This window comes from Lissotriton helveticus, chromosome 5_1, assembly GCF_964261635.1.
Source record: "Lissotriton helveticus chromosome 5_1, aLisHel1.1, whole genome shotgun sequence".
Lineage (NCBI taxonomy): Eukaryota > Metazoa > Chordata > Amphibia > Caudata > Salamandridae > Lissotriton > Lissotriton helveticus.
Window position 1 is genome coordinate 1171093166 of NC_136065.1, and position 14188 is coordinate 1171107353.

Sequence of the window (14188 nt, forward strand, 5' to 3'; positions counted from 1 at the left end):
ATGAGGGACTTATAAATATGAGGACCTTTGCAATTATGGTTTTGTGGGTCATACATAGGGATTTGAATGTGATCCTCTCCAGAATGGGCGGCCAGTGTAGAGTCTTCAGGCATGGCTCCGCTGATTGTGTTCTAGGAGTCCCAAGCAGCAACCTAGCAGTGCAATTCTGGGCCACTTGGAGTTTCCTTATGGTAGATTTAGGTGCGCCCAGATACAAAGAATTACCATGGTCCAAGCGTGAGAGGACTAGAGCCTCGGCCATAATTCTCCTGGCCCCCCTAGGGAGGAGAGGAAGACTTTTCCTCGGCATTCTGAGGATGCCGTGACAAATACCGGCCACTTCCACAGCTTGGTGATCAAATTTTATTGAATTATCAAACCGTACCTCCAAGCTTTTGATCTTAGTCTTTGGGGTGGGAGCAAGTCCCAGACATGTTGGCCATTGTAGTTTGAAGTCCACGTTGGGCAGATTGCCCAAATACATTATTTCAGATTTCTCTTTATTAAGCCTAAGGCAGGAGTGTTGCATCCAGGTTGCCACCTTCCCCAAACAGGATTCTAAGTCAGAAGGAGCATTGTGGGGATGGTTTAAGGAAACTACCAGCTGGGTATCATCCACATAGGTGACAATGTTTATCCCGAATGACAGAATGATATCCGCCAGTGGCTTCATGTATGCGTTAAATAAGGTCGGACTCAGGGAAGATCCCTGAGGTACTCCATACCTCAGGTACTCCATACCTCAGGGGTACGCACCTAGAGGTGGATTCCCCAGCAAATATTTGGAATGTTCTGCCGCTGAGGTAGGATTGGATCCATGAGATAGCTCCTCCTGAGACTCCTAAACTCCGAAGCCTGTTGAGAAGGATATCAAAATTGACCGTGTCGAAGGCGGCACTTAGTTCGAGGCGAATGATGGCCACCGCTCCTCTCTGGTCAATCATCTTTTTTGTCTCCTCCCCTATGGTGATGAGTGCTGGCTCTGTTCCAAGAAGGGGACGAAACCCGGGCTGAGAGTGGTACAGGAGATTATGGGATTCCAAGAAAGTTGACAGACTGGAGTTAACATGTTTTTCCATAACCTTAAAAACCCATGGTAATAGAGATATTGGGCGATAGTTGCTCAAAACATCCAGATTTAGGCTTGGTTTCTTCAGTAGGGCTCTAACCATGGGGTGTTTCCAATAAGGTGGAGCCTAACTATTGGTGATGGAGAGGTGTTTGACTTTCAGTATTACTGGAAGCACCACCTCTTTGACCTTGCCCATCTGGTGAGGGGGGCCGGGTCACACGGTGAGCCTGATTTTTTCCGGGCAAAGAATTTTAATAGCGTGTCCTGGTCCTGGTCTAGCAGTGGACATTTCTCCCAGGATGACCGATCGAGGTCTGGAGGCCTGGTGATATCGGAGAGGTCACAAGTGGGGGCTGGGACAGGAGGATCACTGGGAGATGGGGAAGCAGGAAATGTATTGTGTATGGTCTGAATTTTTTCCTGAAAATAATCTGCAAATTTATTACATTGATCTGTGGAGATTGTGGTCAAATTTTCAGGGGCCTGAACCTCTTGAAGGGTCTTTGCTAAGCGGAAGATTTCTCTATTTTATTAACTCTCTATACTCCCTTTTACTGGTTTCACTGTAATACTTCCTCCATTTTCTTTCGAGCTGTTTACAGGCTTGTTTGAGCACTCTCAGCTGGAACGAGTACCACAGCGTTGGCCCCTCTCTCTTCCTACAGGGGATCTCTTTAACCGGAATCACATTATCCAGTGAGGATTCTATCCAGTGTGAGAATTTTTCCAGGGATGAGGTAGGGCTAGTGTCTAAAATGGGCTTAGAGCTCTTCAGTGCACTAGCCCATGACTCTATGAACAGTTTTGCCCAAGGACGATCTTTCCTGTTACTGATTTCCAAGGGATTGCATTGCAAGAAAGATTTTAAAAAGAGGGGAATCAGTGAGTGGTGCGACCAAGGGTGTGGCCTTTAATATGTGTAGGGCATATGATGTTTTGGTTCATTTGTATAGCTGCTAAGTCATGGGAAAGCTCTCAGGCCTCTACATTATTTTGATCGCCAAAGTGTAAGTTAAAATCTCCTAGCAAAGTGAAGTTGGAGGATGAGCCTACTAATGACGCTGCCTCTTCCGGGAGTCGAAATATAAGTACTCCTGAGAAGGAGCACGTAGCCGAGAATGAAATAGAAAAGAGCAGACTTTCACAGTCGGGAACGCGGTTGTGCTCAACCCGGCATTTGAATGAGTCTTTGAAGATAGCTGCAATGCCGCCCCCTTTCTTCTTCTCACGATCTCTACGCTGAATACAATACCCTGGGGGGAGAGTTTGAATCACCTCTGTGGCGGAGTCCTTGTGAAGCCAGGTTTCTCTTAAAAACAGAGTGTCTGGTAATTCCTCATCCAAAAGTATATTTAATTCGACCGAGTGTTTGGGTAGAGACCTGTAATTTAAGGCAAACATCTTGTAGGTATGGGGGGTATCAGTGTTTTGATGTGGATCCACCGCCAGGTGGAGCCTAAATGTGCAAAGGGCACATGACAAACAGTTTTTGTCCAGGCGCATGGCGTGACGGCACTCGTCTTTACCCCAATCCCTATCCTTATAATTTGGGCTGGAAGGTATACTCGTCTTCCTACTGTCGGGGTAGCAGGGGTTCTGGCCCCTGGTCCCGGTCGGGTGCGGACGGGCGCAGACAGGCTTGCTTTTGCCACGCCAGCGGCACGCATGCTGCGCATCCGTGCTACCATGCGGATTAAGTAGAGGCTGCTGGAAGAGAAGCTCCCAAGCCCCGCCCCCTCTCCGCCAGTCCCTCCACACAAACGGAAGACCAGCGGTGGACCAGGGACCATAGACAGCGGATTCTAAAGTTCAGAGTGCCGGTGAGAAAGCTGCTGGCTCACCCTTTAATCATACAATGTTAAAAGCAATGTTCAGAGCATTAAAAACAAGTTTAAAACCAAGCACCTTTCATAGCTCAGCCGAATCGCATCCACGCTACCATGCGGCTCAAGTAGAGGCTGCTGGAAGAGTAGCTCCCAAGCCCCGCCCCCTCTCTGCCAGTCCCTCCACACAAACGGAAGAACTGCGGTGGACCAGGGGCCAGAGGAAGTGGATCTTAAAGTGCAGAGTGCCAGTGAGTAAGCTGCTGGCTCACCCAGTAATCATACAATGTTAAAAGCGATGTTCAGGGCATTAAAAGCAAGTTTAAAACCAAGCGCCCCTTTGTAGCTCCGCCGCAAAAGCAGTGTTGTGATTGGTCTGTGCTCCGTGGATTGGCACTCAGATTGGGAGAGAGAACTTGTGCATATTCCCCACCAGGCTGTGCAATACAGCCTGGTGGAGAGTAAGCAAAGTGCACATGACTGTTTGGCCGTGCCAAGACGGCCGGCCAAGCAGTCATGCGCACTCAAGTGTGTACAAACAACTTCTCCTCCCTGAGTCACAAGCCCCGCGCCAACCTAACACAGCCCAACAGTAATGAAAAATAAAATGATAATAAGGTTTACATTATCATTTTAATTTTCCCTTCTTCATTGTTCTCAGAGTGGTGTGATACTGCTCCTCCCGCCTTAGCGGATGAGCCGCCACTACAATGCATGCTCTTCAATGCATCTTCAGCTCACGCCCTTGCAGCCAAATGTAGAATTTACTCCGTTACTCAGTTCTTGTCATCATAGAAGCTTGGCAAAATGTAAAAATGAATACAGATGCTATTCCAAAAATTGATGCAATGACTTTTTCACAACTACTTTCTAGTTGACTTGTATCTTAACTGGAACACCCAAAGAACTATGCCTTTGTAATAAAGTAATTAATCCACCCATGAGCTAAACTAACAAATGATCTTACCAAGCATCAAACTAGAGAAGGTTATTGTTGTTATCAGCAGCTGGTAAGTTCACAGCCAATATGCTCCATTCAGCTCAACTGGTCTCAATAACTTTGCTATTCCCTTCACAAATTCCCATTTGCCTCGCTCAAGATGTGACCAGGTTATGCATACAGAAGCTTTCAAAAGACTGCTAAAAAGCGTCAGCCTGGCAGATATTTTTACCACTCTTATCAATTTGGCCAATAAGGTACATGCCACAAGAACTGTAATGCTCTCTTTGAATTATTCTATTGGAAATCTATCCATTGCCTCCCAGCACCTTTTCATTTAGATGGCATTCGGTTTAGCTTTGTTACCATCTTCGCAGAACAAGTTGAGAGCATTTACAGTAGGGTAAACTTTAAACACTCATGCCATAGCCATACCATTAGCGTTATTCATGCCTCTTCTGTCTGGAATGCTTTATACTTTGTCGACCTCAGAATTGCAGCAAATCCTTTACTCGGTCAACTTAACACTGAGGATTGGCGCATGTCACAGCTCTTCTGACGATCCTGCATGCAGAATTGCTTTAGGAGGTTTAACCCTTGTTCTTACAACAAACCACATAATTTCACTCCACAACACAATTCTACGACACACCACATACATCCAATCTTCACCACAGAATTCCACATCATGTCCATGCCTTCTTGCCCCCCAATGTCCGTGCGTTCAACACTCCCGTTGTCTGTGCCTTCTCCACCCTCCCTCCTCTTGTCCGTGATGCCTTCCATTTGCAATGCAACAGGTCTCGCTTAAATGCAGGACCTAATGCATTGCAAATGCTTGTTTGAGGCTGGATTCCAACTAGAGCTGCCGACGTTGTAGCTGGAGAACCAGTTTCCAGTCTCTGCATCGGCTCCACATCATGTGATTCTGGGCAAATCACTTAATCTCCCCGTGCCTCCCAAAAATGAATGTGTCCTTGTGTAACGTAACCGGTGCTCATGTAGGGCGCTCCAATACCTTCAGAGCGAGTTTACGCTATATAAATCTGCAACAAAAAAAGGGTGCCCTGTGCGTGTGCCCTGAGCCTGCTTTTTGGGTTTCGCCTGCCGAAAGGCTGCGCTCTGCGCAGCTTTTCAGCGCAGGTGAAATCCTTTGTTGACTATAAGGAGTTCGGGAACGTCCCCCGGCTCTCATTGGCTAGCTCCGGACCAGATTCGGGGGCGTTCCCGAGATTTTTTGCCTGGGCGGAGTTACGTTGTTTCCCGTTCCCTCCCCTTTCCCGCCGTCCGTGTCCTCTCCCGCCCCCCTCCCGCCGTCCGTGTCCTCTCCCGCCCCCCTCCCGCCGTCCGTGTTCTCTCCCGCCCCCCTCCCGCCGTCCGTGTCCTCTCCCGCCCCCCTCCCGTCGTCCGTGTTCTCTCCCGCCCCCGAATCTGGTCCGGCATTGAGCCGGCACCCGCCTTCCTGCTCCGGCCGTCTTCTGCGTCTCACCTCCCCCTTTCCCGCCCCCTCCCGCTTGACATTTTTACCTTCCGATCAGTATTCACAGGGGAGGAGAGGCAGGGAAGGACTCGTTTCCGTGACCGACTCCCCTGTTTCAAACATTCCTCTGGTGCCATTGACGCCTGCTGCTGCGTTTTCAGCCAGTTCACCTGCGAGGACAAAGAGGCGCAGAGCGCCCGGGAGTCGGTGCACCCGCCGCGGGTAAGTCTTAGAGGTGGGCGCTGCAATGCTAGGAGGAGGGAACCGGTGACCCTGGGCAGGCGCGCCTTGTCTCCCGCACCTTCCCTTTGCGTGCGCTGTATGGGCGCCGAACAACTAACTTATGCTTATTTCCTACACATTCCAATAACTTGGAATGTTTACCTACCTTTGTTTCTGCTGGTCAGTTTCAGTGTATGCCTATTTGGATCCGTGGTTCACAAATTGAATATTGTCATTCCATTTTTTTTTAAATAATTCCTGAATTTTTGAGACGGGGAGTAGATAGGCCTTTGCGGGGCAGGGGGTGCTGCTTCCAGGGGGAACCTATTCTATCTCATGCCTTCCCTTGGTGATGATATGGAGGGGGAGGGCGTTACGCCACTGCTTTGAGACTTCTAAAGTGTGAGCGGGAGGCTTCACTCAAGCTCTCCTACTTCCTTACACCTAGCTATAGCTATGCCTCTGTTTCCTTCGTAAATTGGGCCTCTTTGTTTCATCATGTGTTGCACCTGACCAGCGCTCTGTCTGTTTTTACGTATGTGTTTTAGGTGTATAGCAGAGCGCCGTAAAAGTTAGACCATTGCTCCACCAGCTCCTAAATAAACCTGAAAATGATCCTCTTTCACTGGTAAGTCCCTGCGAATGTGTAAACCAGTTGATGCGTAGCCGGCTTTGCTGAGCTAGCTAGAGCTGGATTCGATTATTCACGAGGACAGTTGATCGATGAAAGCGGGACGCATCTATCTCGTGTTTTATCGCTGCCATCTCGTGTTTTATCGCTGCCTGGCGTAGTGCATAAAATATCAACTGGAAGAAGAACAATCACACCCGGGCAGGAGGGGATATGCAGCCGCGCAATTAGTAGGCGATGTTTAAGGGCGTGGGTAGATGCAAAAAAAATCCGAGTATCCCTTTGTCAGATTTCCAAGGTTGATCGCATCACCCTCACAATCAATAATTCTTTATTCGGCTATTAATGAATGATCTAAAAAGTACAATTAAAAACACATACGATGTAGCACACATCATAGAACAGAAAAGCTATGAATACATATACAATAGTCCCCTCACAGCTAGACTCATTGCATTTATTCAAAAGTATTCCAAAGAATAGCATTCCCCCTTCTTGATGACAATCTGTGACCATTTTATCCCTAGCAAATCTCGCGATACAGGTTCATTTTACTCTATATGGGGCAGTGGATTTACAGCTGCTTTTTGGATATGTGTAATAAGGCAGTTTAAAGGTCCTGGAGTCACAGATAGTGTTGGCATGCACTGTTTCTGTAATTATTTATTTCGCTGGAACTGAAAGGAGAGAGAACCTAAAATGTTTTCTAATTTGGGAGTCTAGGTTTAGTTTGTCTTCGGAAATCCAGATTATTGGCTTCCTTTCAAAGATAGCGTTTTGGGGCAAAGTAGGTGTGGTTGGGGTAGGCAAATGAGCATCAGTTAGCTGTTTGTCCCTATTACCTTGTCTCTACTTTTTTGCTCTAGTGTGTTTCAGCCCCTTTAATCCATTTTGTTGACCGCCCTGTTTAGGCCGTCTGACACTACCAGTTCTCAACGCGAGGCAATAAAAAAAAGTTGAAGTAATAAAATACGTTTTCTCCAATACATGAAGAGTTGCCATGTGTGAGACATGATAGAACATAATTTTGAGTGTGGCATCATTAACTTATATATTTCAGTGGGCTGCAGTTTCCAGGATTTTGTAAAACTATTCCGTTTCTGGAAAGTTATAAATCATTAAGTTAACTGATCTTAGTACTACTTTGATTTGCTACAGTGTGAATGTGGTACTGTGAGTACATTTCAATATGAAAGTTTGCTGGTTTGGGCATTTGGGGCTAGAAGATGATTCTTAATTAAATCTTACCCGCCCCCCCTCCCCGCACTTCACTCTTTTTTGGGTTTCGTTACATAAAACCGTCTGTATAATATTTTACATGGCCTTTTTGTTTTTATTTAATTTAATTATCAGTTGGGGGTTATTAGGACAACCGTACAGCACACTGAAGTGTAGCTCAGCTGCTGTGCAAGGGTTAGCTGCTGCTCAGGGTTTAGCTGCTGTGTGTGTGGCTCTCTGTATGTATGTGTGTGGCTGTGTGTGTGGCTCTCTGTACGTGTGTGTGTGGCTCTCTGTATGTGTGTGGCTGTGTGTGTCGCTCTCTGCATGTGTGTGTGTAGGAGAGACAGCAGTGTGAGAGGCAGCAGTGTGAGTCTTCTAGGGAGAGCATGGTGTGTGAGAGGCAGCATTGTGTGAGAGACCGCAGTGTGAGACCTTTTATTTATGTTTTGGTTTTTGAAACAAATAAAACGCATGGTTATCTGCAATATCATTAGCTCAAACTCGCGTAAATACGCGACCTATTGCATTGCAAATGCTATAGGTCTCGCATTTGCGAGAGATTAAGCTATTGGCATTGTAAATGACAATGCCATTTATTTATTTATTTTCAAAACCAACACATACATAAAAATTGTCATTTACAATGCCAATAGCTCAAACTTTTCAAAAGGCGAAACCATTGCATTGTAAATGCTTGTTTATGTGTGCTGCTAGAGACAAATGTTTAGTCGAGTACAAATCAAGGGAGTGTGTTGTTGTCACTATCTATCTCTCTTCAAGCTACACATGCCGAGCCCAGTGGGCCCTAAGAGGGGTGCCTGGCTGGGTGGCCTCTTGGGAGGGGGCAGTGCAGCTCTACTCCGAGGCCTGTGCTGAGGAAGGGGGCTCTGCCAGTCCGAGGCACTGAGGCACACAGGCGTGGGCAGCGGCTGGCAGCAGATAGTCTCTATCTCAACCCCGCACTGACAGGGCCCCGGATAAGTAGAGCGGGGCCCCAGCAGGGCTTATCTGACCTCCAGCTGCCCTCAAGCGCGAGCGCAGGGCAGGAGCCTTCAGCGCGTCCGCGCCGCTCTAGGCATCTTGATGCAGCCACCTTCTGGGGTTGTGTGCTGTGTGTTGTGACATCCCTGGACAGCGAGAGCGCTAAAAAGTGCATCTTTAACTCTATATTGAAGTGATGCCTCGTGCATATAGTTGTCGTGCTGAAGGCAACGCAAGTGCATGAATTGTAATGTATACTTAGGCCCAGATTTATGGAGTACATGTACTCGTGTAGCATAAACACCCAGCGCACCTACTGCGCATACATTGGTTGCACACAGCCACGCACAACATCCATGCCCCACGTGGATGGAATGAAGAACCCTGAAGAAGTTGATTGACAGAGGGCAGGGCAAATAGGCTTTCCCTGACAGGTAGAGGGCTTGTCCTGCCACCATAATCTATGCCTCCCACGACTGTCAGTCATCAACGGCCCGGTGAACCCACACTAGTCACACTCAGTAAAGCACGGTGCACAGCCTGTGCCTCTCTCGTCCCCAGTGCTGAATCCTGCCTGGGTCGCATGTCTCGTTTCGTGTTACAGAGAGCTCTCAGCACGCATGATTGTGCTGAGGAAAACATCAAACACCAAATGAAACTCCGGAGAGGAACGCAAGACAAGGGCGCGTGCTCTTTGAAGTCAAGCAGGGGACTTTTTCTGCCCAAGTAATGGGAGGTCAGGATCAGAAGAAAACAGAAGAAAAAACACATAACACCCAATACACTGTAACTGGAATGTTGCAAACACAAACGAGGTACAGCAAGCCAAGTACAGTCACAGAGAGATTCCCTTTAGTGTTTTCAATGCTTTCCTTATAGAAACACTGAGGGGCAGATTTACAAGGCCCTTGCGCCACTTTTGCATAATTTTTAATATGGGAAAAATGACGCAAAAGTGGCGCAAGGGGCTTCTAAAAAAAACCTGAGTTATTTCTCTCTTATACTCCATGTAGTAGTGCTAGCAATAGAATACCAGCTTGCATTGCTTGTGGACGTTCTTATCCTCTGACTCTGTCTCCTCCTTTCAGCAGTATCCTGTCTAAATTATTATTTTTGTACTGATAACAGGCCTCTTTCTACTTTTTCACTTTGTTTAAGTATGTCTCCTGTTAGAAACGGGGGTCTCTTGTTGGCAGAGGTAGGTACCTTTGTCCAAATAGGGGCCCTTGTTTTTAGTCAGGGTAAGGGGGATACACTCTTAAAATAACCCCTGCTCACCCCCTTGGTAGCCTGGCATGAGCAGACAGACTTATCTCAGAGGCAGTGTGTAAAGCATTTGTGAACACATACAGTAATACAGTGGAAATACTACAAATGGACACCATACCAGTTTAGAAAAATAAATAATCTTTATCTATTCTTAAACAAGACCAATACGACAAAAATCCACAATACAGTTCTCAAATTATCCTTAAAAATAGGCTATTCACATAAATCAAGCTTCTAGCAACAAATAACTCTACTTGGAGTTATAACAACGTCGTGGCAGGCAGAAATCCCAAAGTACGGCGCCGACCGCGAGGTGCGTGGTGTTGGGTCTGGAGTCAAGCAGACCCCCAAAGAACAGTTCCTTAGAATTGATGTAAACAAAGATAGTTCATGGCGTAGGGGAGGTGGGGCTTCGTATGCACTGCGCAGGGTTGGTTCCTTACTACCCCAGTGGAGGTGCAGCCTCTGTTCCTTACTGCAGCGCAGGAGAGGTGAGACAACGGTTGCTTACTGTGTTGAGGAGGTGACATCATGATGGCGCCGAAAACACTGTTCCTTACGATGGTGCAATGACAATGGATTCACGGTCAACCACGTCGAGCATCGGCTCCGTGATGATGAGGTCAGCTTGGGAGTCGATGCGGCACACCAGCAGGCGTCGGGCCCACATCGCAAGTCGGAGTAGCGCTCATGGCTTCGGGCAGGTTACGGCATTGTTTGCCGGCGTCGGTGTTGCAATTTCCTTCTGTAGCAGCTAAAACAACAGTTCTAGAAGCAGGCAGACAGAATGGGTGACGTCTTTGTGTTCCTGAGACTTCAGAACAGGAGGCAAGCTAAGTTTCAAGGCCTGGGAGATCTTTTCTTCAAGCAGATGACAAAGCAAAACAGCAAAGTCGTTTTTCTCCTCTCCTAGGCCTCAAGCAGCCACTGCAGGCCAACCCCAGACAGCAAACAGCACAGGGCAGTATTCCTCCTCAGCTTATCCGGCTCTTCTCCTTGGCATAGGTTTCCTCTTGATTTCTCAGAAGTGATCTACAGTACTGGGGTCTGGGCCCCAATATTTATACTACTAAATTATTTGTTATCTGAAGGCAGAGAGTGTCTGTCCCTGGTCAAAACCAGTTCTGTCCTCCTTGGTGCAGCTTCCTGACAGGAGGTGGAGACAGCGTTGTTGAAAGCAGACCTGGCACAGGTAGCCGAAAGGAAATCTCCTCCCCCTACTCTCTATTCTATGAAGGCTCAGGCAAGTGAAAGGAAATCTCCCCCTACTCTCCATTCAATGCAGATCCTATTCAGCCCAGCCCTGACCCATCAGACTGCTGGAGCCAAGGCCCTCTCCGCCCCCCTGTTACTCACAAACCAAACATGGATTACACAAACCTAGCAGAGGCATGCTGGATGGTTAGGCAAGAAAATACCTACTTTCTAAAAGTGATATTTTCAAACACAGAATTTAAAAATCATCCACACTGAAAGATGTTTTTTAACATTCTGAGTTCAGGCATACTAAAATCGTGTTTCTACCTTGTTCCATGGGTCAGTTAGGATTACAAGGTGTTATAATCAAACTGCCCATTCTGGCCTATGGGAACAGGTAGCCTTGCAATAGTGAAAAACGAAATTGGCTGTAATTCACTATCAGGACATGCCTCACACACCAGGGCATGCCCTAACTTTCCCATACAATGAACCCTGCCCATAGCGGTGACTAACATGTAGAAAAGGGAAGGTTTAGGGACTGGCAAGTGTGTGCACTTGCCAAGTCGACAAGGCAGTCTCAGACTGCACACAGGCTCTGCAATGGCAGGCCTGAGCCACATTTTAGAAGCTGCTTTTGTGGGTGGTGTGAGAAGTTGGCCTGATATATGATGCTCACTAGCTCTAGTGATCACCTTGTATCAGTCCAAACAACCCTTATGGTGATTGGTTGTAAGTCAACCGTATAGACCAGCTATCCTAATGGTAGCATGGTCAAAGCAGTCTTAGGCTAAACTCTTTTGGCATGTGAAGCCAGCTGTTTTACCACATATAACCCCTTGAATACCAGATGAAAGGACACCACACAGGTTGTTATGAAAATAAACAATATATTTATTACTAACAAACACCTCTGAACTCTTTATGAGATCAGAGGGCTAAGCACATAACAATCTCTTAAGAAAAATACGATAAGTTGCACAAATTACAATGGTGCCCTAGGGGCACGACAAACCATATACTAAGTAAATGGTATAAGGAAATCGATAGAGGAAATGGAGCTGCCCAGAGGCTGTAGGATCACTGGGACTACACTACCCTAACCTTAGGTAAGTAGCAGGAGGCCCACGGGACGCGTGCGCAGAGTGTGAACTCACACGCGAGATGCGGAACAAAGTCAATGGGCAGAACAAATTACGAAAAGGTAAGTAACAGACAGTTCTGACTAGTTAGGACTAAAACGACTGGATACCTGGACACTAGGAGAGTCAATCTACCCTTAAGCACCGAAATGCTCTTGTTACCTCACCCACGGGCTGCGGGTGCGATGGTGTCAAAGTGTGTCAGGTTTCCGCGTCGAAGTCTATGGAGCCTTGAAGAAAGATGCTGCAGGTGACCAGGAGGAAGATGTCCGGTGCGATCCAAGGTTGGATCGAGGAAGAAGAGGACCTGAAAGCAGAGGGGACAGTGTTCAAAGTCAGTAGCCAGTGACCGGAGTGGAACCAGGAAGGAACCAGATGCTGTCATCGCGATCAGGTGAAGAGTGGACGCTTGTCTCTGCAGCCACGTGGACCAGGAGGTGTCTTCGACGACCAGGATGGAGGCACGAGCTGTCCAACGCAGGTTCTCGCTGTCGGCGGTGTCGGATCCGGATTTGGAGTCAACAGACCTTGGCAAAGGCAACCCACGCGGTGAGTGGAAACGGCGTCTGGTGTGGACCAGGAGGGTCCGGGGTGCTCCTCTTTTGGAAGAGAGCAAGGGCCAGTCTGGAGTAACCAGACTAGCAGTGCAGATTTCAAGGATCGTCGTCTAGGAGGCCACTAGCCAGCCGGCAAGTGATCAGACAACACGTCGAGCAGCAACCAAGCAAAAGGGCCCCACGCAGGTCTCGTGGATGCTGGAGGGCTGGTCTTCGGTGCAGGAGCTGCTCGGGGCTGGGGCTTCTCAATCCCTGAAGCACTTACTCGAGGATGCCTCTGAAGTCGTGCTGGAAGCGAAGTGCAGTTTCTTCAAGATGGCCGGTCCCACGTGTCTCATCACACCCACGGGTCTCAGCTGTGCTGCAGATGTGGGTAGAGGTCGGAGAGGTCTGGGAATCTGGGTCTCGTCGGGCTCTGAGGTCTGGTTCCGGCAGGAAGGACGACAAAGTGAACCGCTAGGGCGCTTGGTGGTGCCTGCAGTTGCAGGGTGGACACTCCTTGCCCACAAGGGAGATTCTTCAGTGTTCTGGGGAGCAGAACGTCGAAGTCCAGAGTTTCTTCTTGTAAAAGTTGTTCAGGATAATCTAACTTGGAATGGGATCAGCTCCTACCTTTATCCTGCTAAAGGGGGCTGTACTGTGACTAGGTCCCTCCCATGGGTGGGACCAGGAAGGGGGGTGGTTACACCCCCTATCCTTGGTCCGGTTTCACGCCAGAGCAGGGGCTGGAGTGCCCCAGCAACTGGTTTGAACCGGGGTATGCACAGGGACACCTTGTGTGCCCCAGGCATGTCTCATTCCTTTCAGCCCTCCCTACCTCAATACACAAAATCCTGTCTGGGGTGGTGCTAGCACCTCCCAAGGCAGGAAACCCTTTGTCCAGGCCTCCCTCGCTGGAAGGACTCCCAGCAGCAGGAGGTCAGACTTGTGTCTGTGGTGGCAGCATCCATTTTGTGATGCTGAGGCTCGTGCTTAACTTTAACCGGGGTTTACAGTTACATACATGTCGTGTCCCTCTAGAAGGGTGGAATGCTACCCCCGTCGCCAGAACTGGCGAGGGGGTAGTATTCCAATTCGTATGACACCTTACTCGACATGTTTTGATAATGCTATACCAAAGTTAGCAATAACCGCGAGGATTATAATGCACTTAAGAATATATGGTATAGCATTATCATGGAACAGCTATGAGGACTTGGTTCCGCAAGCTGCAGACAGGCTCAGCTCATGCTAGAGCACCATCTCACATAATTCCAAGCACTCTGCCTTCAGGATTGATGAGGCCTGCCATAGGAGTGACAGATAGGAGTATATGTGTCCATTTTGGGGTTAGATATAGGTATACTATATCTACAGCAAAGGGTGATTACACCACCTTGCCCCAGCTGTCTTACCAGCGAGTTGTGTCTGTTTTAGATGGCCAGCCAGGGGTGGCATAATACATGCTTCAGCCCCTGGTAGGCCTTGGGTTTACCTATGCCTTGGGTACCTAAGGTACACTGTACAGGGGCTGATAAGGTGTCCCAATACCAATTGGTAAATGCACCTAAAGTACATGGATGTCAATTTAGAGAGAGAACAGCTAGGCTGTGGGTCTGATTAGCAGGCCCAAAGCCAGGGAAAGTCGTAAACCAGTGAAGCAAAAAGCAAAAA